We start from the raw sequence: 27,999 nt of genomic DNA, 5'->3' as shown, positions 1-27,999 counted from the left end.
GGACGCGCAACCTGTCTCCACCGGCCACTGCTTTTGAGATCCCAGTTTTGGTGAAATTTACAGGCTCTAACCATTCATCACGCTTGGCAAGACTAGACGCTATGGCCACGCCTAGCAATGGAGCGACAGCAGAACCAGTGGAAGGTAGGAGGAATCATGCTACTCAAACGTAGAGATAGCTATTTAAGATATTCGGGACCTGAACAGACGTATAGATGAGTGGGTGAGTGAGAGAATGTGCAGAAAACTACAGCAATGAGGAATGCTTGTTAGGTAAGCGAAGATTGGGAACATTATCTACGAAGCCTTAGAAGGAGTGAAGGAGAACGTTCACTTAGGCCAACTGTATCAATAGCGAACGCTATAGTCGCGAGAAACGAGAACAAAAGTTGCGAATAGCGCATTTCACCGAAACTCCCAAGTCATGACTGTGTAACTGTGCTCCCTCAGCGTAACTTATTATAATGCCGAAAATCGAAAGCTAAAAAAACGGGCGTGAAAGGAGCTAATGGCTTCACCCAGAGTCATACAAGCGATAATGAAAGGAAGCGATGACAAAAGTGATAGGAGCGAGTTCCTCCCCTTCACTAGAACGCGAGAATATTCGATAGAGGGGTGACAGGGCTCGAACGCGTGCAAATGGCATTCTATTTAAGGAGAGTGATGAAGTATTTGAAACAAATAGTCCATTAGGATAGCAAATTGGTGCGAAGGAAAAGAAAATGCTATCTATGGCTGCTTATCGAGAAGTAGATAGCGCGACGAAATTGAGAAATTCATGCGTCTACCTAGCGCTTACGGACAAATGGTGCATTAACCACTCAATACAAGAGAAGGCACACACACAAAACCGTAGCGTTCTGTGTAACTATACGTGTTATCTTTTCTGTCGCGTGGCTATCGCGTGATCTGTCGGCAAGTATGCGATACCAACGCACCCAATCTTCAACATTGCCACGCCTAGTGCTTATTCAGCTTAATCGTCATGTCGCAATAGCTTTGGTTCATTTTAAGCTCAGCCGACAAACCCTCCGCGCATCGCCTATATTAATGCCGGTGTGTTTCATGAAACTTGCTGTCAAAACTGAAGCCACGGTTCTGATCCCTTTGTGGTCAACTCCTTAGCAATGAATGCTGCAGTATACTGCAGCCTTGACCACCTTCGAGGCCCCACAACTTTTCAAATGAAGTAAATAGCAGCTGTGACATACATCTGTGTGTGCTTTTCTCTAAATTTCTATCTCTGTGATGCACTAATTAGGTTCACACAAGCGCACGTGATCACTCTTTCTGTGACTCGCTTGCCGCAAATGAAGCAATCGGTGCCGCGCGACTGTTGCAGCCAGCAATCGGACAGGATGGTACCACCCTGTCACGTGACGTCGACCTAGTCGTCTGTGTCTACCTCGTCCTCCTCCTCCTCTCTTTGGCCGCCGCGCTCGTCCTCCTCTTTCACCTATTTAAATTATTTCACTACGCCCACAAATAGTCTAAAGCTATCTGATCCCGGCTGTTTTCTATGATTGCCCCAAACGCCCAGAACTCGTGAAGGAACCGTATTACGCAATTGCATTAAAGGCGCATTTGACTTACCTATAGGGTGTACGCTTTCTGAGCCCTTTGCGGTATGCAACGTCAATCTCTCATTCCTCGCAGCCAGCGCGCCCTCTACGGGCCCTCCCCACCTGCGCCCGGCGCTGAAGCCTTCGCTGGCGGCCTCGCCTCCATGTCCGTTCGAGAGCCCCGCAGTGCCAACTGCCGCACTGCCGGTGAAGGCTGCCATTGGCGCAGCCACGACGGCGGCTTCGACCGCAGCGCACGCTGCTGCCTCAGCCGCCGGAAGTCTCGGGTCTTTGGCGATGCTCCAATGTAACTCCCCAGGCGGTCGCCAAGGCACGTCCCACGCAGGAGGCGATCAAAGGTTAGGACGTGGCGGAGACATTGTTCACGGAGGGCTTTTGCAGTGTCATAGCGCGTCACAGTGACTTTAACCTGAGACAGCGACGCCATCGTAGAATCGCGACTTCCCTGGCGCCAAGCGCCAGATCATGAAACCCGCAGCAAGTGCACCTCAAAGGAAACGCGTGCATACGCCAGCTAAACGACTTGTACTAGTCCTTGTGTCCGTCCTTGTCCTTCGACATCGATGTATACTCACCTTCGCCTTGCTCAGGCGCTTCCTTGCTGCGAAACTCCTCGTGGCAAGGGAAGCGTGGACGGCCTTCCCTGACCGCAGGAGCCAACCGGGAGGGCGAGGTCCCACTAGGACTAGTCCTAAAGACAAGGCCTTAGGCTGCGTTTTCGTAGACTGCGCCATTGTAAAGAAACAGAGAGCTGACCGTACGCCAAAATGCCTATTTCTCTCGGCTGCTTCTTCCCTGCTCTCGCCCGCAGTCCGTACGCCGAAGCCCAAGTGTGTTCTTCAGTGTTCGGTGAGAGCCGAACACACAACTTCCGCATATCGCGTGTCTTGCACTACCAATTGTGCTACAGCGACGGCTACCGATCCGTCTACTAACTTGGGTATTTATGTTTTACTAGATCTAGCCCTGGGAGCGTTAGCCAGCGCCACTCAAAGCCATGGCGGGCGAATGTGGAACATCCCTTTTTTGCCCGATGGCGTCACGTAACACCTGAACTTAGGAGAGCTGTCACGTGGCTAAAAAGCCCTCGTATGCTACCTAATGAAATCAAGGATGCTGCCAGATTCAAGACCCCCGCTATGAATGAAGGAGGGAAGAAGGGAAACCAAAGGGCTCGACTTTTGTTAATCATGTCCATAGAAAACCAACAATGAAGCCAAGGAAAGCGTCGGGTAAATTAGCTGTAGTTGAAGTGGAAATTTAGAAAATAATGAGTTTTTGGCCCCAACGTACCGGCGACAAATTATCTTTCTTCCAGTTTCATTTCCTTTTTCTTTATTATTTTGTACATTTCCATTTCAACTACAGATAGTATCCCCGATGCGAAAACACATACACACCATATATATATATATATATATATATATATATATATATATATATATATATTGTTACAAGCACGGGGAAAAGGGGTTTATTTAGGCGTGCGAGAGCAGGAACGGCAGGCTACGAACAACAGGAATGGCCGCTGCACAGTCTTCGTTCTCCTCTTCCCCCCTCTTCTTGATCCCCGCGTCCCTTTGACGCGCTTGGACGTAACATACCTCCCCTCGCAGACAAAGCCCCATGGGCGAGTCAACAAGCTTGTCGTGGCGTGCATGATTTCAACCGTGCGACATGCACGACTTGTGTCCTAGCAGAACGTCTACCAGTGTTCGTGAGGCGCGCGAGAGTATAGTTCACTTCGCTGACTTTGTCGATGACAACATACGGTCCATCGTAGTTTGCCAGCAGCTTTTGACACAAACCGCGCTTCCTTGTGGGTGTCCAAAGCCAAACGAGATCATCAGGGTTATATGTAACTGGCCGATGTCGTGCATCGTAGCGGGCTTTAGAGGTTTCTTGTGATGCCAAAGTCCGAAGACGCGCAAGTCTCCGAGCCTCTTCAGCGAGGCACAGCGTATCGGCGACCGTAGGATTGTCGTGGTGGTAAAAAGGGAGGATTGTGTCGAGCGTATACCGGGGTGGCCGAGCATATAGAAGGAAGAAGGGGCTGTAGCCGGTTGTCTCGTGCTTGGCGGTGTTGTATGCGTAAGTAATAAACGGTAGAACTTCATCCCAATTCTTGTGATCGGACGCAACATACATGGAAAGCATATTTGTGATCGTTCGATTAGTGCGCTCAGTGAGGCCGTTCGTTTGCGGATGATATGGCGTCGAGTGCCTGAGGTGCGAGTTACACAAACGCACAAGCTCTTCCACTATATCTGCCGTGAATTGACGTCCCCGGTCGCTTATAATAACACCAGGCGGTCCATGTCGCAGAACAACAGCGTGAAGTAAGAAGAGCGATACTTCGGTGGCGGTGGCTGATGGTATAGCCGCCGTCTCGCAATAGCGCGTGAAATATTCGGCGCAGACAATTATCCAGCGGTTCCCCTTAGATGACTTTGGAAAAGGTCCTAACAGATCAATTCCAACTTGCCGAAAGGGTGAGCTGGGAGGCGGCACAGGTTGAAGGAGACCAGTTGGGGCAGTGCTTGGGCGTTTCCGACGTTGGCACTGTATGCAGCTGGCGACATACAACTCAACCGAATGTCGCATCCGGGGCCAGTAAAAGCGTTCTTGAATGCGATAAAGGGTGCGCACAGTGCCTAAGTGACCGGAGGTAGGGTCATCGTGCATAGCCTGAAGGATTGCAGGCCGGAGACACTCCGGCACCACTAGAAGGAAGCGTGCACCCGTGCTTGAGTAGTTCCTTTTGTACAGGAGCCCGTCACGTAGAGAGTAGCTGCTTGTTGCACTTGAATGGGCAGAAGTGAAGAGTGGCTCCAATTTGGTGTCTGTCCGTTGTTCTGCTTTGAACGCATCGATTTCTGGAAAAGCGGATGTCACAGAAGCGACGAGATGATCAAAATCGTCTGCGTCGCAGTCCGTCGTAGTAAGCGGCATACGGGAAAGGCAGTCTGCGTCAGCATGTTTTCGGCCACTCTTGTAGGCAACAGTGAAGTTATATTCCTGCAACCTCAAAGCCCAGCGCGCAAGGCGACCACAAGGGTCACGAAGGTTCACGAGCCAGCACAGGGAATGGTGGTCTGTGACGACTTGGAATGGGCGTCCGTACAAGTACGAGCGAAATCGCTGAACCGCAAAGATTACAGCGAGGCATTCTTGCTCTGTCACCGTGTAATTCCGTTCAGGTTTGCTTAATGAGCGGCTTGCATAAGCAATCACGTGCTGACGGTCGTCATAGCGTTGGACCAATACGGCACCCAGACCAACGCCACTAGCATCTGTGTGTATTTCTGTCGGCGCAGTAGGATTAAAGTGGCGAAGGATAGGTCGAGAGGTTAACAGGAACTTCAGCTGACGAATTGCAGAATCGCACTCGGGTGTCCACTCAAACCGTGCGTCTTTATGTAGCAGATTTGTCAGAGGATAAGCGACGTCAGCAAAACCAGGAATAAATCGGCGAAAGTAAGAACAAAGACCCAGAAAACTACGAAGTTGCTTCACTGACTGCGGTGCACTGAATGCTTCGACAGCTGCCGTCTTGAGGGGATCAGGCCGGATACCGTCTTTGTCAACAAGATGACCCAGCACAAGGGTTTGACGGTCACCAAATTTACATTTCTTGGAGTTCAGAAACAGGCCGGCGTTTTTGATACAGTCGAGGACAATATTCAGGCGCGTATTGTGCTCATTGAATGTGCGCCCGAATATAACTACGTCGTCAAGATAGCACATACAGATGTTCCATTTTAACCCACGCAGAATGGTGTCCATGAACCTTTCAAAGGTTGCTGGAGCGTTGCACAACCCAAATGGCATCACATTGAATTCGAATAATCCATCCGGGGTTATGAAGGCTGTTTTCTCTCTGTCTGTCGGGTGTATCGGGATTTGCCAATATCCTGAGCGCAGGTCCACTGAAGAAAAATAAGAGGCCGAATGAAGGCAATCAATTGCATCATCAATCCGGGGCAGCGGGTAGACATCCTTCTTAGTCACGGCGTTTAATCTTCGATAATCGACGCAAAATCTCCAGTTACCGTCTTTCTTTCTGACGAGTATGACCGGAGCTGCCCAAGGACTCGAGGACTCTTGTATTATCCCATTTTTCATCATGTCACTCACTTGTTCCCCGATTATCTTGCGCTCGTTAGGCGACACGCGATAAGGCTTTTGCCTGATCGGGCGCGCAGATCCCGTATCTATGGTATGGCGCGTTCGTGACTCGGGAATCGAGAACGCTTTGTCTGGCTGCGCAAAGTCAAACACTGACAGATGCTTAGAAAGCGTATCCACCAAGGTATGGCGCTCCCTTGTGCTGAGCGACTTGTTTATCATAGACAGAAGCTTTTTGTCTGAGGCTTGGCGATGGTCAGCAGGTTCACACGGCGAGTCTGTTAGTACGGCTACGGACGAAGACGTGTATTCTGTAAAGTAGGCGAGTTTCAAGCCGTCTGGAAGCAGGACGGGTTCTGCCGAGCAGTTGGCCGTCCACAAGCCAGCACGCCCGTTGCCGATGGATACCACACAATGAGGGACAAAAACGTTCTTCTTCACACAATTTAGATTCATTGGCTCTACGGAGGCATCGAAACTGTCTCGAACTTCACCGCGACATACAACCGGCACGCACACCGAACTGGACGCAGGCACAACAGTATCTGCACACACACAAAGTTCACCTTGACTGCAAGTCTCCTCTAAGAGCCCGGACGAAACATGACCATCGACGCAAACTTCCCCCGTGCGACAATCAACGGTCGCACCACACTGCCGCAAAAAGTCGATGCCCAAAATCACTTCGTGCGTCGATCGGGGAATAACTACAAACTCCGTCGCGAAAACTCCACCAGCCAGGGACACTTCAGCAGTGCACACACAAACAGGGCGCAACGACTCGCCGCTCACTCCACAAAACGTTGCAGCCTGGTCCCACGGAAATACAACTTTGCGCCCCAACCGACCTTTAAAACCGAGACTCATTACGGATACAGTTGCCCCGGTATCCACTAAAGCCACTGTAGCAACACCATCAACTAGTACATGCACTTTGTTCTTAATCATAGCAACTGCAGGGGGCATTTCTGTCGATAGCACGTGTCGAGCGACCTCACCCCCATCGGCCGCGCTAGCTAGTTTTCCGGTTGTGAAGGCGAGGCTGAGCGGCGCACTGGCGATGGAGATTGACGTAAACGCGGTGCGCGAGAAGTTGGCGGTGGCGTCAAACTCCTGTCAGATGCCGGCGAGCGGCTCCGGAAGCTTCTCTGCCAGTAATCGTTGCCAGGAGGGACGCCAGCTGACCAAGAGGTGGTGTATGGCTGTTGAGTTGTCCTCGTGGGAGGTGTGGTCCTTGTTGAAGGCCCCGATCGACGATTCCACGTTGTTGGGCGACGATTGCAAAATCTCGCTATGTGGCCCACGACACCGCATTGGAAACACACCGGCAGATGCCGCAAATTTCGATGTTCCTGCACGTAGTCACGCATGTTGCTGTCGACTGCATAGCCAGCAGGTGGGTCCCATTCATCGTGGCTAGGCATCTGCCGCCCGGAGGCGTGCGTGCGGCGAGGGCGTTGGTCGTAGTCATGATCTTGATAGCTTAGGGTCCCTCTCGTTTGGGGGGTAGACCTATACTCGACGGTCGCTGAGTGAACCGTGGGTTGCCATGCGGTCGAAACGGCCGTGTTTCGCATCTCGTGTGGTAAGTACGCACCAGCGATGCCGGGTGTGCTACGATACATTTCTTCCCGATGGAGCAACTCTTCGCGAACAATCTGCCGTATTGTCGATGGAAGGTCAATACACGAACTCGGGTCTACACTTGCCACCGTTGTGACATTAGCCAGGCGACCAAACTTCGGTATTATCCGTCGCATCTTCAGCGTCTCAAAGGTCCTGCAGTGGCGAATGACGTCAGACACGGAATCCAAGCTTTCTTTGCCGATCAAAAAATTGTAGACGTCTTCGGCTATCCCTTTCAACAAATGTCCAACTTTGTCCTCTTCAGACATTTGAGAGTTCACTATTTTGCACAGTTTCAGTACTTCTTCGATATAAGTCGTACAGGTCGCGCCGGGAATCTGAGCTCTTTGCGAAAGCGTCTGTTCGGCGCGTTTCTTTTTTGCGCTGGAGTCTCCAAAACACGCTCTGAGCTCCTCTGCACACTAAACAAAAATAACGCGAAACGGGAGTAAACCGCTCGTCCTGTATCGCATTCCCGTTTATGGTTTTTTTTTTACTACGTACCAGTCGAGGTAAAAATTTACTACCATGCTGACCAAGGTTTTTGTATGTAGAAACGAGAGTAATTTTTTAATCTCTGGGAAGGTTTTTGGGGACGATAGTGGTACTATATTTTTACTGCCATCACGAAGTTCTAGCGGCTATTCCTGAGAGTTATTTTTCAAGCCCATTCGCGAGTTTCTTGGGTCTGATGTGGGAGTATTTTTTTACCTCTTTCATTAACTTTTCTCAGCTTTATCTGGTAGTAATTTTTCAAGCTCATTCTGGAGTTTGTTGGAGGTGATGTGGGATTACTTTTTTACGTCATTCATCCAGTTTTCTAGGCTATTCCTGGGAGTTATTTTTAGGCCTATTCTCGAGTTTGTTGGTACTGATGTCGGGGTATTTTCTTACCTCGTTATCAAGATTTCGTAGCTCTACCTGAGAGTAATTTTTCAAGCCCATTCTGTGGTATGTTGGAGCTGATCTCAGAGTATTTTTTTACCTTGTTCATCAGGTTTTCTCGGCTCTTTCCGAGAGTAATTTTTCAAGCCCGTTCTGGAGTTTCTTGGGCCTGATATTTCGAAGACAATTGAAAGATTACAAAGATGATTTCATGGATCCCAAGCATGAGTGATTGTTTATTAGTTCTGACATGTTTCTCATAAAAAAGTCAGGCATGAGTTAATCATCATAAAACTATAGCCTTATAAAATGCTGTGATAAGCATAATAAATATTTGTACTAACACACAGACTGGGGGCTGGTAACTGCCCATTACATCTCTCATAGCAAAATAAAATACATCACAACACATTCAATGTGCAATCCCACTAAAGTACAGTGAAAACAAGCAACATACAATATAAAATCTAACTGATAAATATACAGTCAGTACTAGAGACGTTCACATTAAACCCACTGAATATGCAGGTCATTCCTTCAAACAGGCAGTTGTCCAGAACATGGGTGTGCAGTGCATTCAATGGATTAGTATGAACACAACTATGCAACATAAAAATATTGCACTTAAGGCCAAATGGCGTCTACTGCTAATGGCCATTACTGCGCCAGACAAAATGAAACAACCATGTGGTAAATACAGCAAGCATTCGTACTATTACATTAGTGCCGGCCACTGCCCACCATATCTTTCACTGCAAGAGGAAAACTATCAACGCATTCACGATGTAGTGAAACTAAAGCACCGTGAAAACAAAATGACACACAATACAAAATCTAACTCACAAATACACAGGCAGTACTAGAGATGTTCACATTAGACACACTGAATATGCAGATCATTCCTTCAAACAGGCAGTTGTCCAGAACATGGGTCTGCAGTGCATTCAATGGATGATTATGGACAAAACTATGCAACATAAAAATACAGTAAAAGCTCGTTAATTCGAACCGCAAGGGGAAGTCGCTTCAGTTCGAATTAACGAAAGTTCGAACTAACGAAAGTGAAGGAGAGCAACAGTACACTGCGATTTGGAAGCAGTAGGGCATGTCAGAAATTTGGCGAGTCAGAAAGTGAGGGCGTGTGCCGCGGGCACACGCCTACTTCAAGTCGAAGCTCTGGGTCCGACTGTGCCACACCACCGACGTCCACCGAAACGAACGTTAGCCGAGGCTTAACACCATCACAATGAATCGCGACGGCCGATACCTCCTAAACTGAAAACAGAGGTGCACAATCGATGAAGACTGCCGAGACAGACGCTGAACATGTGAAGGTGGCGAAGGCCCCGATTCATTGGTTCGTGATTGCAAGCGCAGCTGTGACGTACTTGATTCGCTGTGTTTTGGCGCTTTCCGTGCCATCTCCGCACAACATTAGCAGCTGTACAAGATTTGCAAAACCTCCGAGATTTGCAACGGGCAAGAAGTCTCGGATGTTACGTAGAACGTAGAGGCGGCGGCCGCCGCTGCCTTCTGGTTGACACCGCGTTGGTTAGATTTTTTTCCGATTTCGCCTTCTCTCGCCCTTCTCTTCGTTTTGGAGGCAATACAGCCTTGTGTGTAGGCAGTAGGCGCGTTTCTCTGGCCGTGTGCCAGGCGAGCGTAGTTCGAATTATCCGTGAGGGAACCTTCTCGTGTTCGAATTAACGGACTTTTTTATACATAGACTTCTGTGGAGCTTGGCCGGACCAAATCGTACAGTTCGAATTATCCATAAATTCAAATTATTGAAGTTCGAATTAATGAGCTTTCACTGTATTGCACATAAGGCCAAATGACATCTGCTGCTAACGGCCACTAGTGCCTCAGACGAAATGAAACAACCTTGTGGTAAATACAGCAAGCATTCGTACTACCACATTAGTGCCGGCAACTGCCCACCACATCCGTCACGGCAAAATAAAAACTATCACAACACATTCAAGATGTAGTGAAGCTAAGTCAGTAGTAGAGATGTTCACATTAGACTCACTGAATATGCAGACAATTTCTTCAAACAGGCAGTTGTCCACAACATGTGCGTGCAGTGCATTCAATGGATCATGAACAATACTATGCAACATAAAAACATTGCTCTTAAGGGCAGCTAGCATCTGCTGCTAATGACCATAAGTGCCCCAGCGAAATGAAACAATCGTGATAAATACAGCAAGCATTCATACTATCACATTAGTGTCGGCAACTGTCCACCATATCTTTCATTGCAAAAGAAAAACTGTCACAACACATTCAAGATGTAGTGAAACTAAAGTACAGTGAAAATAAACAAGTGGCAATATACAAAATCTAACTCTTCAGTATTGCAACAAGCAAATGAGAGGGCACTAGAGATTATCATTAGACCCATCGATAGCATACTGACCTTCAAACAGCTAGTTGCCCAAGACATGGGTGCACAGTGCAATGAATGGATAGTTAGGAAGAAAACTGCAACAACCATGAGCAACATGTTCTATAAACTTTCAAACTTTCTAAAAAATGACCTCACTCAGATAAGGAAAGTGGTGATTGCTAATACACACGACAAAACATATATGTGAAAGCAGCCATTAACTGATACTAAAGCCCCTCCATACACGGTTCCGCCGACCAGGTTAAGTAACGCCAACCTACCCTCTTCCTCCACGCTCCTCTGCCACTCACCCCCTTAGCTTCCGGTGTCAAGCGGAACTTCCGTAGCTGCAGCTTCCTGTTCCGAGTGAAGTAACGCTATGTTTTTCTTAACGTTGTTTACTTTCGCGTTGATGGACGCTTTAATTGCACCAGCTGCGGTTTAAACTGTGAATGCGATTCCATCCAAGTACCACCGCCTATTGTAATCAGCGATCTGATCGTGTTCACTGTTTCGTGTCAACCTGCGACGGGTTGTGCCACGAGAGACAATGTACAGTGGAATGTAGTGCCTGGGCGCTTGGAGACTACTGCCGTTTTTCGTGCATTTAGAAAACAGCGACCGCGAATTACTACTTCAGCGGAATATAACAGCTTGTCGCCTTTGCATTCTTCTCATGGTGACTCCCACAGCTCTGCTAAGCCCGCGTGGGCGTCTGACCATCGGCAGTCAAAGCGGAAATTCCCGCAGCACAACTCCAGGAACCGGGAACTTTTAAACCGGAAATGCTGGAACCGGATTTGGTGTGAGAGGAAAAGGCGGCGCACAACAAAGGTAGCCGCTACTTAAGAAAGCGGCAGTGGCGCGTGGATGGAGGGGCTCTAACTGATACCACTCCCCCTTGTGCTCAAAGAAAACATATGCAGCCCTTTTCCCACACAAGAGGAACATGTTGCACAACTGTATTGCAGTACTTATGGGTACAAGCCAGATTTCAATTTCGTTGCCTAAAAATTGTAGTGCTTCTTAGATAGAATAAAAGGGAATTGAGTGTGTTGCCCTCGTCTGTTTCTAGGCATGCAGTTGTGATGGATGCCATATGCTTGTGTGACAAATTGAACATAGTGCTATAGGTACGACTACAAGGATGTATATTTGTAGCTGCCCTCAAACCCTTTCATGTTGCCAGTCAGCATCTATGGTGTATCTTTGTATTGCTCATCTAACACTGTTTACACACAGAAGGCATGTCTGAATACCAAACCACATTATTCTCCACAGTTACTTTAAAGTGAATGCGTTGTGACAAAGTGTAATGTGAGAAGTCCATGATAAAGAAAAAATAAAGAAATAAATATAGCTAATTCAACTCCCCCCTGAATTACCAATTTCTGGGCCATTAAGTTTTGCCTAATACACTTGTGGTGATTAACACAGAGCCACGTTGGCCTAACCTTAGTGGCACAGGACATCCTTCAAGTTATCAGTTGGTACAGAATGATTCAGCATACTGCTGGTGCTATTGCCCCCGCTGAGAATACCTGTGGCATACTAACCCACATTTTGTTGCTGAAGGTCCATTACAGAGATACTAAAGAGAAACAGTAAATCATTTTAGACTGATAAAAGAATCTTTCAGAACTGTATTCATGAACATTGTGGCAATAAGCGGATTAATACATGAGAAAATGAAGATCTAACTTTCATTTTTCAAGTTTTATGCAGTGCCCGCACATCAGTGTGGAGTCATACTTCAACTAAGTATATTCTTTGACACCTTTACAACAGAATTCATCAATATTGGCCAGTAGAACATTAGCTAGACCCGAACAGACACCGTCAAATTCCATATCACAGCGAGCTGGTGCAGGAACTATAAGGTCGTGGTGGCGACACCAGTTTTCGTTTTTGCAAGTTATCTGGCTTATCAAGCCAATTCTTATGGTGGGAGTTGTTTTTCGGTGTTGTAGAAGAATGATTTAATAAAGCTCAAATAAATTTTCTCTTTCGTGTCCCTTTAAAGCAAGTACTGTGCTACATGGCTTGGGCAACCTGCCAGCCACAGAACCCACGAGTGCTTTTGTTAGGCAAAATAATTTTTACAGAAACTTTCTTGAGGATATGCATCTGAAAATTTTTTTGCCTAGCAATAGTTCTTGTAAAAATTGAGTAAATCCAATGCTTTCACCTGCGGCTTTGTGTAGCAAAAATCCAGAAAGCAGTGCTCAATAAATGTCAAAATCCTGTGGGCCTTTCTCGAGTAGATAACGTGGAAGACCCAGAACGAAGCGAAAAGGCAGGCCAGGCCTGCCAGCAGTGACGCTGTCACAAACAATCGCTGCGCATCCATGTGTAGCGCCTCTCTTCAACCTCTTCTTTTGTAAAAGGAGCCTTAAGGAGGCCCCCCGCGAACTGAAAGCCCGAGTTGTTAGCATCCAGGCGCAGCCTCTTCAGCAGGCCCTTTTCAACATATACACCGTCACCGATGTCTACCTGTGAAACAACAGAACAAGCACAGATTAATTTTCGACACTTTTGATCAAGGAAAGGTTAGGAAATAAGGTAAGGTTTGCAAAAACGGAAGTAGCTGCTTCTTGTTGATACGGTTTAAAGAACAAAGTACTATTACGTATACCATACATGCGTTGTGCTGAGCTGTGTACTTTCACCTAAGACTAGACTTCAATGCGAAAGAAAGACATTCATCTGCCTAGCTCTAAGCAAATGCTTTCCACCCCTTGGCACAGAATGAAATCTGGTGCTGTTCTAGCGATTAGCACACATTGAAAGCTTCAAGCCTGATTTAGTATTAGGCCAAGGGTCAAGCTGTGCTTGATTATAGTCAGATACAACTTTAGAAAAACAGGGGCGTTTACTCCTCCGAGGCGGATGCACACGAGCATCCACCAATGGGTGCGCACTCTGGACTGACGTCATGCGCCGGACGGCCGGTGGCCTGCCGTCGGAGAAGATGGCCGCCCGGGCTTCGAACTGGGCCAAGTCGCGTCAGCTGTGCATGTCAATGCCTTGTCACAGTGAATTCCCAAACTGTTTGTCATTGTCTATCATGCCGGAAATATTACTGCGAGCTTACAATGCGGCATCTTTGCCGCGTGCGTTTATTCTAAGCCGTGATCCGGCGAAGAAACATTGCAGCGAGCATCGCTGATGCTGCGCTACGCTTTGCCTGAAAACAGGATGCCTCGGTGACTGCTGCAAACACACATCCTGCCTGTTTGTTTCATGTCTTTTTTATTTCGCTCCTGAGTGAAGTTAGGACAAGAAAAGTTTGCCAAAGTCTGGTGCCTGCTGTCAGCAGCGGGTGAGTTCGTGTACCGTGTCGCTGCATTTTTCGTCGGACGGGGTAAAGTAATGGAGCAAAACCATTCTGAGGAGAAATTAGAAAAGTGTGCGCACGTGAAACAAACCTACGAGCGTTTCAACAGAAAATATTTGACAAAGAAGCCTCCAATGCAAAGATTTGTCGCCGTCAACTTAGCGTGAGTGATCGTTGTCAACAGTGAGATAGCCGAGCGTCTAACGGCGGTGTTCGAGCGTTGTGTATAGCACTGTCAATTGATTTCTTTCCACCAGTGCTCACCGCGCACGCAAGCTGTAGAATGCGTGCTGTGGCACAGTCACGCATAAGTTGTGTTGCCAGCGTTCCTGCTTCCATGCGTGTTTGCACTTACTCGTATTTGTCCTTTTATTTTATATTAGCATTTGTTTTTGATAGTTTTCTTTCAGCAAAGTCCTTACACATTTTCATTAGCCAATCTCATTCAAAGCATAACTCCTGTACACTGCAGGACTGGCCTCTTCCATCTCATTAAAACCTTTCTCACTGGTCAACCTCGTCTTCTCAATCTGCCTACTTGCTGCGTTTTCTGTCCTTGTTTCTTGTGTTGTTGCTGCAATGTGATTAACCAACTTGCTCAAAACAAATTTTGATCGCCTATCAAAACAGAAAGGTTGAGAGATACATTTTCTTAAAAGCGTCATGTGGGTTGCACAGTAACTTTGCCTCTTACCTCTGTTCATGTTTATGCGTCAGTGCTTGTGGTAGCTAGCCAGAAGTGCACATGAAAGGCTGCATATTATGAAACACGTTGCTATGCTGTTGCATTTTTCATGCATTCAGTCTTAGTAAACAAACGGTTTCGCTGCCTATCACATATGATGGCGAAAATTTTCAGCACGAATAACAATGTGAAGTGGGGTGTGATTTCTGTCTGACGCTTTCGCCGTTGCAAAGACATTCTTCAGTGAATGGAGCCCAGCAAAGCAGTAGACTGAGAGCTTTTGCAACTTTCACCATTTATTACTTCACAAATGACATTGTCTGAACCTGGCCGTTGATCGACATGCCGATGGCTTGTAAATTAAATAATTGCCTCAATAAAACACATTGAACTTCACTCAGCATTTTTTAGCACAATGCTAGCAGAGCTATTCAGGGTGAATAATTGTGCTTACATTGGTGTTACTTGCCCGGTCAGATAAACAAATACAATGGCTGCGGTATGACTGTGATTTGACGTGCAGACTGCTAATGGTGCCTTTCAAGCGTGCCCTTGACTACTGCTATTCATAGCTACTCGCCTGGGTATATTGGGCCTAACTAAGCTAATGATGTTTGATAATAGTTCTCTTATTCGCATTGCTTGCCTGGGCCAGGTAACCAAAATAAATAATGCCACCACATGAATGTGTGTTTGCATGCAAGCTGCCAACAGCGGCTGTCATTCTCGCATTGATTGCTGCCATTTCACCAACAGTGGCGACGGCTTGACTGCGCTTTGATGTGCAGACTGCTAAAGGTGCCTTTGAAGCGTGCCCTGATGACTGTTATTTCATCCCAGGTGGCTGTCCAATTGAGTATTTTGGGCCTCCTGACATTGGCATTATTCATCTCAACGGGCTGGAAAAAACAGTAGGGGCAGCACAACTGCACACAAAGCACAACGTGCTTTGGCGTGCAGGCCGCTAAGAGTGGCTGCCAATTTCATTCACGTTGACTACTGCTTTTTCGTGTGAAGCTGGACAGTGGCTGCCCGAATGAGCATTTCGGGCCCCACATAGTTATTCAGAGTTAATAACTGCATTTGCATTCAGATTTTCCGGCATTTCAGCGCGTTTCCATGCCAACGCTTATATTGAGCATGATCTGTGCAGGACGTTGCTTTTTCAGAATTGGGCTTCCATTAGAAGGAATATGTCATCAATTGAACCGCTTGTTTATTTGAGAGGTCACGGGAGAATGCTTGGCTGCTGTGCTTGACACGCAGTACACCGCTTCAGTGATGGGAGATCCATTGTTGCGTTTGCCGAGGTATGTATGGCTGGCAGGAGGTCTGGACCTCGCTTCACGCAGAGTCAGAGACGAGGAGAGTTTTCTCTGCGAATAATTCTTTATACAATGTTTACATGTTGTCGTCGTTATCAGGACAGAGACGAACAGAGCAGCTGCAAGCTGCTTAAATAACACCCCTCAGTCCAAAGATCTCCCAGACAGTCCCCAAGGACGAAACAAGGTCGTGAGAGAGAGGGTCCGGGCAGCCTCCGGGGTCCTAACGCCGCTGTCGGTGACCGGCGCTTCCTTGAACCGCACTGCGGCGTCAGGATGATTTGGCGGTCGGTCAGAATGGTGCGCCGGGCAAGTTTTATGGCCCGCATAGGACAAAGGGAACCAACTGCAAGGCACCGGGTCGAAACACAGCCCTCCTTTGGAAACTGTCCCAAACACAGCGGGAGTCGTTTGTGGTGCAGGTGCCGCCGGACAAACGAGGGGGGGGGTTGCATTGCTGCCGGGACGGGGAGGGGCCGAATAGCAGTCTGTGATCCGGTGGCTGCTTCCATCGTGGACGCCGTGCAGCCGCGAGGAAACTCGAGCCGTGCACGTAGTCGTGTCCGAAGCAGGCAGGCACCATGCGGGGATCAATGCTGCCTCCACAGTCGACAAACCATAGCACTGGCCTTCCGTCAGGCAAATCCCAGGGCACAAACATAACACAATATATGCTTCGAGAACTCGTTAGTGATCTTCTTGATCGTCGGTATCTCGTTGTGGTGAAAGAAATCGTGCACACGAGCTCAGCGCACACGTGTCCTACTTCGTGCTGCTGCTTCTTTTCTCCACATTTTGTGGGCGTTTTTGCGAGGGCGTCGATAGTTTGCCACCCGAAATATGCGAAGCTTTGACCTCCCTCCTCACCTTTAACACGGTACTTTCGCTGACACTGAGCATCTTGGGTTTGTAATGGTTGCGATAAATGCATTGTTTTATATAAGTACTTGTCCAGTAGCAACTGATTCATTTGAAGCTCGGAACAGGAGTAGTAAATGTGCCGTGTACATGTAAGCAAGCACAAATGCCATGCAGAGTTGCTCTTTCTACTTTTGCCGCTTGCAATGAAGCTAAAGAGCAGACGACGGGCAGCGTTGTGGAAGGCACGGGGTTATTTTTCTGTGTCGATCTGGCATGTGCTGTAGCACATGAGAGCTCTACTAAACCAGTCATCAAAGTCTTTATTTATACTGAGAATTGTGCGTTTCCTAAGCACGATTTTTTGAGCGGGATTATTTTAGTTGCGGAGGCAATCGGACGTCGCGCTTCATTCACCTGGGCGGGGCCTCCCCTTTTTTCTAAATTTGTATCCGACTATAGTGACGCACAAGTGCTCGAGAACTATTGAACAAGACTCAATTGTTTTCGATTTACTGACTGCACTTGGGTGTAAAGCTTTCGTCTGAGAAATGAATAAACCACATACACAAGCAGCATTTTCTTAGTTAGCACAGTCTTTAATAGATACTGATACCTTCAATTTAGAAAGCCCTGTATATTGGGCCTCATCAAACCAATTTCATAAAAGATTTGGCAAGGTAGAAGCATAGAATTTTAGAGTCATTAGAAGACAGGTGAAATGAGTTATTTATTGCAATTATTACTCAAAATTAAAATTTAGACCACTCATCCCAATGAGAAATTGATGCAAGCAGTTTGTACATGCCACATAAGCATTTAGATATCAAAAATACGGATTAGAGAAAACCTTTTCTTGGAGGTTCATTATTGCAAGCAGTCATGCCCTCGAGGAGAAATAACTTCTTTTTCTGTAGGGAGAAATGAGGCTCGAGTATTTTATTGGACACATATATATGCCCATGCATATATGTTATCTCTATATATATCTCTGTTGTAAACTTTTTTTTCATGTATATGCAAGGTGTGTGTGTAACATCTCATTGTGCACAAAATCAAATCCATATGAACCCGACAAGAAGCTAAACAAACAAGAGAGCAATCCCAGTGACAAGCCATGTTAAACCAACGAGGTAGCCATCCGAGTAACAAACCGTATCAAAAATTTTACTGACATGAATTCTGACCTATGAAACATAACATGTGTATATGAATACTGTCTACATTAGAGCAATGGGCAACTTTAAGCAATGGCTACGCCAACATCAGAACGATGTGGATGAGAAAACAGTGGCATCAAATGCTTTGGCAGAGCATGCCGCAATGACTAAACACAATAGTGACTGGATAGTGTCTAGCATAATCGGCCAGGAAAGAAATTGGAAGCCATGCCTGTACCCAGATTCCCTGGAGATGCAATCAATAGGACACATGTTTATCTGAAACCAAGGAGCCCACGCCCATCTTATGCTAAAACTTACTTAATTAAATATGCACTTCCACTTTTTTTAGCCTTATTGTGAACAAGGCTTCCATATGGAAGCCAAAATGTATTGCTTTTAATGTTGTATTTGGTTGGTCTATGTCTGTCTTTGTCATGTTTCATACCGACCGCACAGGCTTCTCTGAAACTCTTGATGATACAACTTTTGTGCGAAAGCATTGCTTAAGGCACTTTTTGCGTAAACCATGTCTTTAGGTGGTACAACGCATTTTTCTAGACACTCTAGAGCACATTATTCAAGGCACGAAACCTGAATTCATTGTTCTTAAAAAGGCATTTTGGCTAGATTAATATAGTCTATATGGAGTATATAAGGCATAATTACTCAAGCGCCCAATTATATTTAACTCAGAGGAGGCTACTTTAGGTAAATTAATTAAACTGAAGGCACTCCACCAAAACACAAAATTCACGATCAGCCACTAGAAATCCTGAAAATGGCAATACAGTAAAATGATTGCATATAACACAAATGTATCCTACAACTCGAAAGGCAGCGCCAGTTTTGTACGCACCTTTGAGAAAGCACACAGATCACGTGCTTTATTGTCGTGCTGTCCAGCTTCCAGCAGTGCAGCAGGTTCCTGCTCGATGTAGGGATGCTTCCAGAATCTGCATAGCCTTCAAAAGTAAGAAATGATTAATTTATTGTGCTGTGAACCTGGGAATTTGTGATTTACCAGTGTCATGTGAAATTGCAAAGAGAGCCTCACACAGCAAGCTGCATGAATTCACGCCTGGTTGCACAAATGGCTCTTTGTTATATCTACGGAGGTTACACTGATATTTTGTAACAAGTGAAGTTTCAGGAAGGAACGAAATCAGCGACAACAGGCTACCAGGACAATCAAAAACAAAACTCATATATGCAGTAAAACGTGGCGCATTGGATTAAACAAAAATATTGAGCACATGAAAAGCATTCTGAAAGCTAGATCACGATTTTGTAGCGATGCTATTCCTTTTCGTTATTCGTTAGTGGTCTGACCGCCGCCCCGGCCCGTGCTACGTACTGGAACAGCCGGCCGTTTGCGGTGGCCGACAAGAGTGGTATAGAATCGAGGGGTAAGTATCGCTACAAAATCGTAGTCCTTACTTTATTACGCACTGCCGTATAACCTACGATTGCAAGAGCTGGCATCCCGTTCGTAAGAATTGGTTGGTCTATGTCTTTCTTCAAGACCGGTGTCTGAAATGTCTCGATTAAATATAAACTTCGTTACTGTAATATCGGCCTATGTCGGGTTTGCAACATAGAAGACAAATACGCGAAGACACTCAAGAACATAAACAATACACAGGTTCTCGCGACGTGGTCCTCCAAACCAAACTGTATACATACAAAAATCTTCATACAAGCTTCTATCCGCTTAAGCGTAAAACATAGGAATCGTGTGCCAACGCGCAAAGCCCATGATACATCGACGGATACATTACACATGTACTGTATTTGCGGGAATGCATATATAACGAATAACTTCTTGCCAGAAAACTACCGAACGAACAGCAACTATCAGTGCTTTCATAATTGTGTGCCCATTCAGGCATAGCAATCAAGGCGGGTAGCATATATTTTACAGCAGAATGCAAGTACACTTACTGTAGCATCAGAGGAAGCCTTCGTGAAATTGCTTGCTAAATGTGCACTGCAAGACGGCCAACCTACGATCAGAAAGCGCTTTGCTCTAGCTAATTACACAACGTTCATTACGTAAATCATAAGTTCAAGAATGCGCGCAAGGGCCAAACTTGCTTACCTTTCAAAAAGACTTGGCCAACGCTCCTTTGTCTCAAAGGTACCGAGGCACCGACGTCTTTCTGGCGCAAGCACTGTAGAACTTCCGATGAACTCCAACTCCACACAAGCACAACCTTCAACAGCCTTCCATACACTACGATTCGAAGCTCCAGTACCAGACTTTTCACAGGAGCGCGGGCAGGCAGCTCCAACGTTTATAGATACTCGTTGGGCAGCTCGGCAGAACAAAGGCAGTTCGGACGGGCGCTGTTGTAAGACACTCACTGTCGACACTGGTAGATCGCACGAAACACACGGCGAACTAACGGCGTTACACGAGTCCGGAGGGTTTGCGATGGTTACTGCACATGACAAGGAGCACATTTTGTCTAGGCACTTCTAAAATATCTCAAATACCGCCTTACTCTAATGTGCATTCACGACAACCAACGTGGTATGTCGACCAAACAAATACTGCAATGGCGCCACTCTGCGGTTTTTAGAAAAATGTGTCGTAAATGAGAAAATTACGTGTTTTTTTCCTAACAACAATCGGTAGGGACACTTTAACAAATTTCTTGCGTCCAAAAGTGTTAACTTTGTATAAATATGCACTTTTTATACGAAGTTTAAGAAAATGTATTGTAGTATATATAAAAAAATAACGAAACGGATGTCGCCTTCAAGATTCGCAACCACTTCAGTCGCATGCAGTCTGCAAAAGCACGGCCTTCGAAATCAGACTTTGTCGCTCAAACGAAACTGTAGCTGGGAGGACGGCAGGCATTTAGGCCCCAATTGTTGGGTTTACAGTGCCTAGGTAGGCTTCCTTATTTATAAAGAATATACAGGGACTAACGCCGAACCATGAGCGAGCTTTAAGCAGGGGACACACGGTACGATTCGGCGTCCAATCCAACGTGCGTGTATCCGAACGGTCGAGCGGCGCGTAAGCTCCGCCCAGATCCAGCCCCTCCCCCCCCCCCCCCCACCCCAAGCGTGAGTTCAGGTTCACGTCGAGAAACGCAATATAAAAACTCTGCACAACACTGCTTCGCTTTACGTGAACACTGTCAATAAAATTATGCCCCTGCAAGTGACAGAACACTTCACGACGGCGCATTGTCCACTGACGGCTCCGGTAACAGCCAGCGATACGGCCGGCAGGCATAGCTAGGCGGACGCTGCGGCCGACGGCGCTTAATTCAGCCCGAGCTCGATGAAGAGGGCTTATTTTTGCCAAAACAGTTAACGCTGTGCACTTAGGTAGCCCGTAATCAAATACAATTGGTTTACTCAACGCAGTCGTTGCGAAAGGCAAACGTGCAAGCGAAGCGAGCAGCCTCGCTCGGACGGTCGGTGCAGAGATCGGTGTGTGCTGTTTGTCCGCGGAAAGGCCCTCGCGTCGCAGCTCCCGATTTCGACGGTAGCTTAGTGCTAGTGTACTAGGCGCTGTTTTGCATAATAAGCACATGTTTGAGATAACTTTATTGAACTGGTAACTATTTCGTGTCGGCAACAAACTGCAGCAGGCAAGGGGAAAAAAAAAAAGACGGCGAAAAACCGGCCTGCCAGCGCCGCCTCCGTGGAGGGAACGTCAGAGAACGTCACATTAGCTGCGGCCAAACGACGGTGCGGAGAGTGCGGTTGTCAGACACATCGGACGATGAAAATTTGCCCGGTTTGTCGCACGCCGGACGTCCGATCCGGCGCTTCGGCACGGCAAAACACCTCCATTCCGGCTGCCGTTCATGCGCGTCGGACGCCGGATCGGACCGTGTGTCTCCCGCTAGTTGGCGAACACGAGCCCATCAGCGCGCCGTCTGTGCAGCTCCGTTTGCTTGCAGTGGTGGATGGCCTACGGGCTTCTTTGACGCCTACTGAGCACAAATTCATGATCACCGCTCGTATACACGCTTCCTACAGCGCTAGCTGTCGTGTTTACGAGATTATGTGCCCTCACCTTGAATTGGTGAGACCGCTCGACATGATCGCATCTATTTCTAGTGCGTGAGGCTTTCCATTGACTGTCACTACAACTAACCAACGTTTTGTTTATTTTGTGCTACAGTGGGTCGTGACGATTCCGTTCACAGCTTCAAAGTAGACAAGAGACAGTCGTTTTCTCGCTTGTAGAAGCATGAAAAAGTGGGCTTGTGCTTGGCAATGAACTTTGACCGACACGCTTGCTTCCGGCCGGAGCAGCAGACGCGACAACTCGCCGTTTGTAGGCTGCCGGCCGATGGCGGTATCCCTCGCGAACGGCAAGATATTTACCTGCCGTAGAGAGGAGCGGTCCAGGAACGATTCTTGAGGCGATTTTTGTCGCTGAATGCGAGCATGGCCACGCCGGTTCGCCGTGCAGAGCGGAATCGGAACATTATTTTTCGATGAGTTCGCACTGACGCAATGCAGTCGATTGGCTCGTCGGTCGTGCAACGGGCGGCGCGCCGGCAGGAAGCCGCGTCCACTTGAGACACCTCTTACGCGACGTATGTAGTACATACGTTCCAAGTTTCCAACGTTCTGCCGTTCCGCTGGTGGATGCACCGCCACGGCATCGATCTTTGCCATTCCTGCCGCGGCCGTGCCTGTCGCCGAGCGTAGGCTTAACTGGATTGGGCGGAGCTTGCAACCTTGGGGAGTAAAGTGGTAGTATTTAATCACGTGATCTTCAGGTTGGTTCCAGATCACGTGGTTTTAAACTCTCAATAGATGGTTTTTGGTCACGTGATCTAAAACTCTGTACGTCGTAAAGCCGGCTCATGACATCCTTTTACTACGTTTCTCAGAGATGGTAGTAAAACGATGTAATGTAACGCATTTTACTGCCTCATGCCAGAGTAATTTTCTGGTGCAAGGTAGTCTTCAAAGCTCATGAGCCGCAAAAACCCCAATGTCGGCTAACTTTTGTTTACAGTGTACGAAAAGCTCCCATGAAGTGAGAGTGTCTTCGTGATTCTCATACCAGACGAGTGCTGTGTCGGTAAGAGAAAACACAACATTTGACAACTGTGCGGTCGAGTTCCAACCATTAGATCGGCTCACCCTTCGGTAGTTTGTGAGCCACTCGTTGACATCTTCTCCGGCTTTTCCTCCGAAAGTGAGTGGCACCCGGTAGTATTGCCACGGAACGCCAGGTGCTGGCCTTGAAGCCGCGTCAGAACCTTCGGGAATCTGGCAGGCGTATTCAGTCATGTCAGGCGATGGTGGCGGAAGTCCGGCAAGTCGACGGCTTCGGCGAAGTTGTAGCAGCGTAGGCTCCGTGGTTACGAGGTGTACCCCGCACCGTCCACCAATTTGTTACAAGCACGGGGAAAAGGGGTTTATTTAGGCGTGCGAGAGCAGGAACGGCAGGCTACGAACAACAGGAATGGCCGCTGCACAGTCTTCGTTCTCCTCTTCCCCCTCTTCTTGATCCCCGCGTCCCTTTGACGCGCTTGGACGTAACAATATATATATATATATATATATATATATATATATATATATATATATATATATATATATATATATATATATATATATATATATATATATATATATATATATATATATATATATATATATATATATATATATATATATATAACGAGAAGAAAGGGGCTTAACCGAGGGGCCCGATTGTTATTCGTTGGCTTCGCATGATATGACTAATAAAAATAGGGCCCCTCGGTTAACCTCCTTTCTTCTCCATTACACACACACAAACACACACACACACACACGCACACGCATATATATATATATATATATATATATGCGTGTGTGTGTGTGTGTTTGCGTGTGTGTAAAGGAGAAGAAAGGAGGTTAACTGAGGGGCCCGATTTTTATTAGTCATATATATATATATATATGCGTGTGCGTGTGTGTGTGTGTTTGTGTGTGTGTAATGGAGAAGAAAGGAGGTTAACCGAGGGGCCCGATTTTTATTAGTCATACCATGAGAAGCCAACAAACACTGACACCAAGGACCACTTAGGGGAAATTACTTGTGCCTCATAAATGGAATGAAGAAACGATAAATTAATGAAAATTAAAGCGGATGAATAAACAACTTGCCGCAGGTTGGAACCGAACCCACAACCTTCGCATTTCCCACTTCGCACTCCCAGGGTTCACTAGTACACATAAGTACCCAAGAAAGTGGATGGGGAAACAGCGCCGCGGTAGCTCAATTGGTAGAGCATCGCACCCGCCATGTAAGAAATCAGCTTTATTAAGACATTTCCCCGCTTTTCCCGAAGGCGTTACGGCAGACAGATACAAGCTTGAAAAATATTCATCCTCGTGCACACAGTTGAAGTCTGTAGCATCGTGCAATGTTTGCTTATCGCTTTGGTACAGCGCCTCTTTAGAGCTATTCATGTAGATTAATGTTACTATTTATTTATTTATTTAAAGAATACTTCCGAAGACCAATCACGGGGGCATTCTAACAAGAATTTTCTAACAACAATCTTCGAGTTGTCGACAAATTCGACTGCGCCCTGCCATCTGCTTGCCGCATGCTTAGCTCAGACGGTAGAGCGGCTGCCCCGGAAAGGCAGTGGTCCCGGGTTCGAGTCCCGGACCAGGATGAATTTTTCTTCGACTGCGAGGCTTTTCTTTCAAGGAACCCGAATGAGTTTCATTTATAGCAATCGCTACGAACGGGTGGATGTCTGATTTTCCCTTTATTATCAATTTTAAATGTGGAAGTAGTCAAGATACATGGTTCAGCAACTATACAGGGATATACAGGGTGTTTCACGTAGCTTGACCCAAGGATTTAAACAAGAATGATTAGCCGCAGGTGAATGAAACCAATGGCATATAGCTCACTTGCCGTCATGTGGCGCTCCTCAGAGTATTTTTACAGCGAAGCTGTCTATGGCTAGGATCTGGAAAATGATGTGTCCGATATGTTTACAAAAACAAACAATCATGTGGGCCGATCCTCGTGATAGTGGAGAAAGCATCCAAGCTCAATGGCACATACCTCTGTGGGCTCGGGTACCTGTAACGCGCCCTTGAACTACCCGTGTCCCCATACAGGGGCCAATCCCGAGGTAATGCAACAACGGGCCGACCCGTGGCGGAGGCGACGCAGGTTTTAAGCACTCCGCCAACTTGCAAAAAAATAAGTTTAATATCTTAAGTCCAAATACAACCCGCATCTGATGTTAAGCTGATAAAAATAGATAGTACACTTTGACTCGCGTCGGCCATGTCTACGTTCGCACCGCCCTAACTTTGTCGGCGTTCCAAGCGCTTGCGTATCTCGTTTCCTTTCCTTCCGCTTTCCCGTGGTGGCGCTCCCGTAAGCATGGTGCCCGCGAGGCGGAAAGAAATGCGAACCGTCCATGTGGCCCCGATCCCGCAAACTTCGAACGTTTCACCGGATGTTTCACCGTTTCACCGCGTACGGCACCTCGCGAAGAAAGGAATTTCACCCGACGTTCTCTCACCATGCCTCGTCGAAATGAGGCATGACTTCTCCTGCTATGGTTGGCGTCCCGCACCTCGTGCAGGAAAGACTTTCTCTCACCCGACCTTCTTCGTCGAAATGAAGCGTGACTTCCTAATTCACCATGACCATTTCGAGTGTGTGCCGGTCTGGCGGAAGCCCCGCAGTATTTACAGGCCACTTTTGTGTGTGTGTGTGCGACTTTAGAGGGACGCTTTCCTCGAATGGTCAAACTCTACAGGAGAACTTCCACGAACCAGCAACGCGCAAAAGAAATGGGCAAGCGTCTACAATTCCAGGAGGCACGGCACCACCAGAGGCGTGGTATAACCGGAGGCGGGGCCCTCTTTCCGCCAATCCTACTCTGTGCCGGTCACGTGACGTCGATGGAAGCAAGGAATCGTGGGAGGGATTCCCACGATTGTAGAGAGCCTATTTAAGGGGCTCCGAAATGTACTTTTAATCACTTCATGCTCTTCTAATCTTCTTTCACCAACCTTTGAATAAACCGTGCAAGATTCGCACTAAAAATCGTCTCGCCCTTGCTTGGTCGCCGTGATCTACCAGATGCCTGCAGCCCGCCGACAACCCCACGCTACCCCATTAGTAACGTCGGTCGAGCTTCGATAGGCAGGCGTCGCGACAACTCGGCAGCAGTACGATACACCACCCTGCACTACGCAACACGGAGCAATGGCCAGGTTTAAGAGGGAGTTTGTAGGGAAAAATTTTTTTTGGGTCCTGTGTTGCGTGTGACCGCTTGCGGTTTTCGAGTTACCTCACAACCGTCACAGCACTGAGGGACGTCGACCAATGCACGATCGCCTTGGCTACGGATAAGCAGTGTGTGCCCTCGGAGTGCGGTGAGGTGCGTGTCGGTTCTACGTGTTGGGATTCGCTAGTAAAACGTGTCATGCCGCGTTTTGCAACAGTATTATGGTAGGCTTGTAATGGCGCCTGACATCAGCAAAAGATGCCGAGAGCGAGTGGGGCTGTGCTAATCCAGCTACAGCCAAATTAGGAAGACCCATTAAGTTTCAACAAAAGACACTCCCTCACCATAACAGGAATTGGCCTCCCTGGTGCAGGATTCGGCCACTCCCTCCCAAATGACTCATTCGATCTACCAATGGCATTCAGTCCCCAGCAGCTGCGGAGCACCTGACCATGGCAGCGGTCAGACCTGTAACGCAGCAGAGGGTGTAAGAATATCAGGACCCGCGGACAAGCCGAGAACGGAAAATTATCAAAATTATCATTGAAAAGGGAGGTGTACAATCATTGTATTTTACCGATGCTGACATGTGGGGCAGAAACTTGTAGACTGACAAAGAACCTTGAGAACAAGTTAAGGACCGCGCAAAGAGCGACGGAACGAAGAATGCCAGGCACAACGTTATATGAGACAGAAAGAGAGCAGTTTGGATCAGAGAGCAAACGGGTACAGCCGATATTATAATTGACATTAAGAGAAAAAAAATGAAACTGGGCAGGTCATATAATGCGTAGGCTGGATAACCGGTGCACCATTAGGGTTACAGAATGGGTGCCAAGAGAAAGAAAGCGCAGCCGAGGACGGCATAAGACTAGGTGGAGCGATAAAATTAGGAAATTCGCGGCTGCTAGTTGGAATCAGTTGGCGCAGGACAGGAGTAATTGCAGATCACAGGGAAAGGCCTTCGTCCTGCAGTGGACGAAGGATGATGACGATGATGATGATGATAATTAATTAATAATTTTTTGTTCCTTTATTTTCATTTATTAAGCACAAGTAGTTTCCCCTATGTTGTCTTTGGTGCCAGTGTTTGTTGGCTTCTCATGATATGACTATATTTATTTATTTATGTGTGTGTTCTTCTTAGCTCTCTCCCATACAGTTATTTCCCATCTTTGACAATGCTAACGCATTGAAACGCTTCAGGTGGTTACGCCTGAATGCGTATCAGTCCCGGCATTCATTTCGTCATTACGGACGCACCTTCACGTAGCCGTCGTCAACGCACGCAGGCAGGCAGAGCCCGATCCGCCCGCCGCGAGAAGCGCAAGCGGAGAGCGCTGCGCGCCCTCGGAGACCCCATGGAGAGCGCGTGCGTGGCACTTCTCGTCCTCTGCGCGCTGCTCGTCATCGGCGTGCTGGCATACCTGCTGCGCTTCGCACAGGCCGACGCCGCCGGGGTGGCCGGTGCCCGCAAGCGCTTGCCGGCCGGACCCAACATCACCGCCGATGCCGACACGACGACCGAGGCGGCGCTGATCGTCCTGCCGGCGCTAGGTGGCGCCACTGACAGCGCCAGAGGTGGCGCGCGAAACAACGCAGCGGCCAACGGCAGTGCCGAAGGTGCATCGACAATCAGCTGACGAGTCGCCACTTGGAAGACGCCGCCACCAAATGGAGATTCGTTCTGGGGACAAGTCGACCCTTTGTTTGTCGCTTTGTATATGCTATCTATCACTGCATTTTGATCGTTATTAAAAGAAAGACGCATTTA

The 27,999-nt window shown here is 47.5% G+C and overlaps 1 protein-coding gene, 1 long non-coding RNA gene and 1 pseudogene across 7 annotated transcripts in view; 1 reads left to right on the top strand and 2 right to left on the bottom strand.

Annotated features, from left to right (window-relative positions):
- LOC135918615 (presenilin homolog) overlaps positions 1 to 27,999 on the bottom strand; it is a 98,936-nt gene that overhangs the window by 17,413 nt on the left and 53,524 nt on the right. The window lies entirely within an intron of this gene.
- LOC139060547 (uncharacterized) lies at positions 1 to 27,999 on the top strand. 2 transcript variants are annotated; one of them, XR_011514912.1, is made up of 3 exons: positions 1 to 144; positions 1,657 to 1,921; positions 27,671 to 27,999. It is a non-coding gene; the product is annotated as an uncharacterized lncRNA (long non-coding RNA). The 2 variants fall into 2 exon arrangements; XR_011514911.1 differs by having other exon boundaries at positions 27,518 to 27,999.
- Positions 25,092 to 25,272, bottom strand: LOC135918649 (U2 spliceosomal RNA; annotated as a pseudogene).

The sequence above is a fragment of the Dermacentor albipictus genome, chromosome 5, assembly GCF_038994185.2.
Source record: "Dermacentor albipictus isolate Rhodes 1998 colony chromosome 5, USDA_Dalb.pri_finalv2, whole genome shotgun sequence".
Taxonomy (NCBI): domain Eukaryota; kingdom Metazoa; phylum Arthropoda; class Arachnida; order Ixodida; family Ixodidae; genus Dermacentor; species Dermacentor albipictus.
Note: the sequence above shows the minus strand (reverse complement) of the source record. Positions and strands in the feature narration are given on the sequence as shown.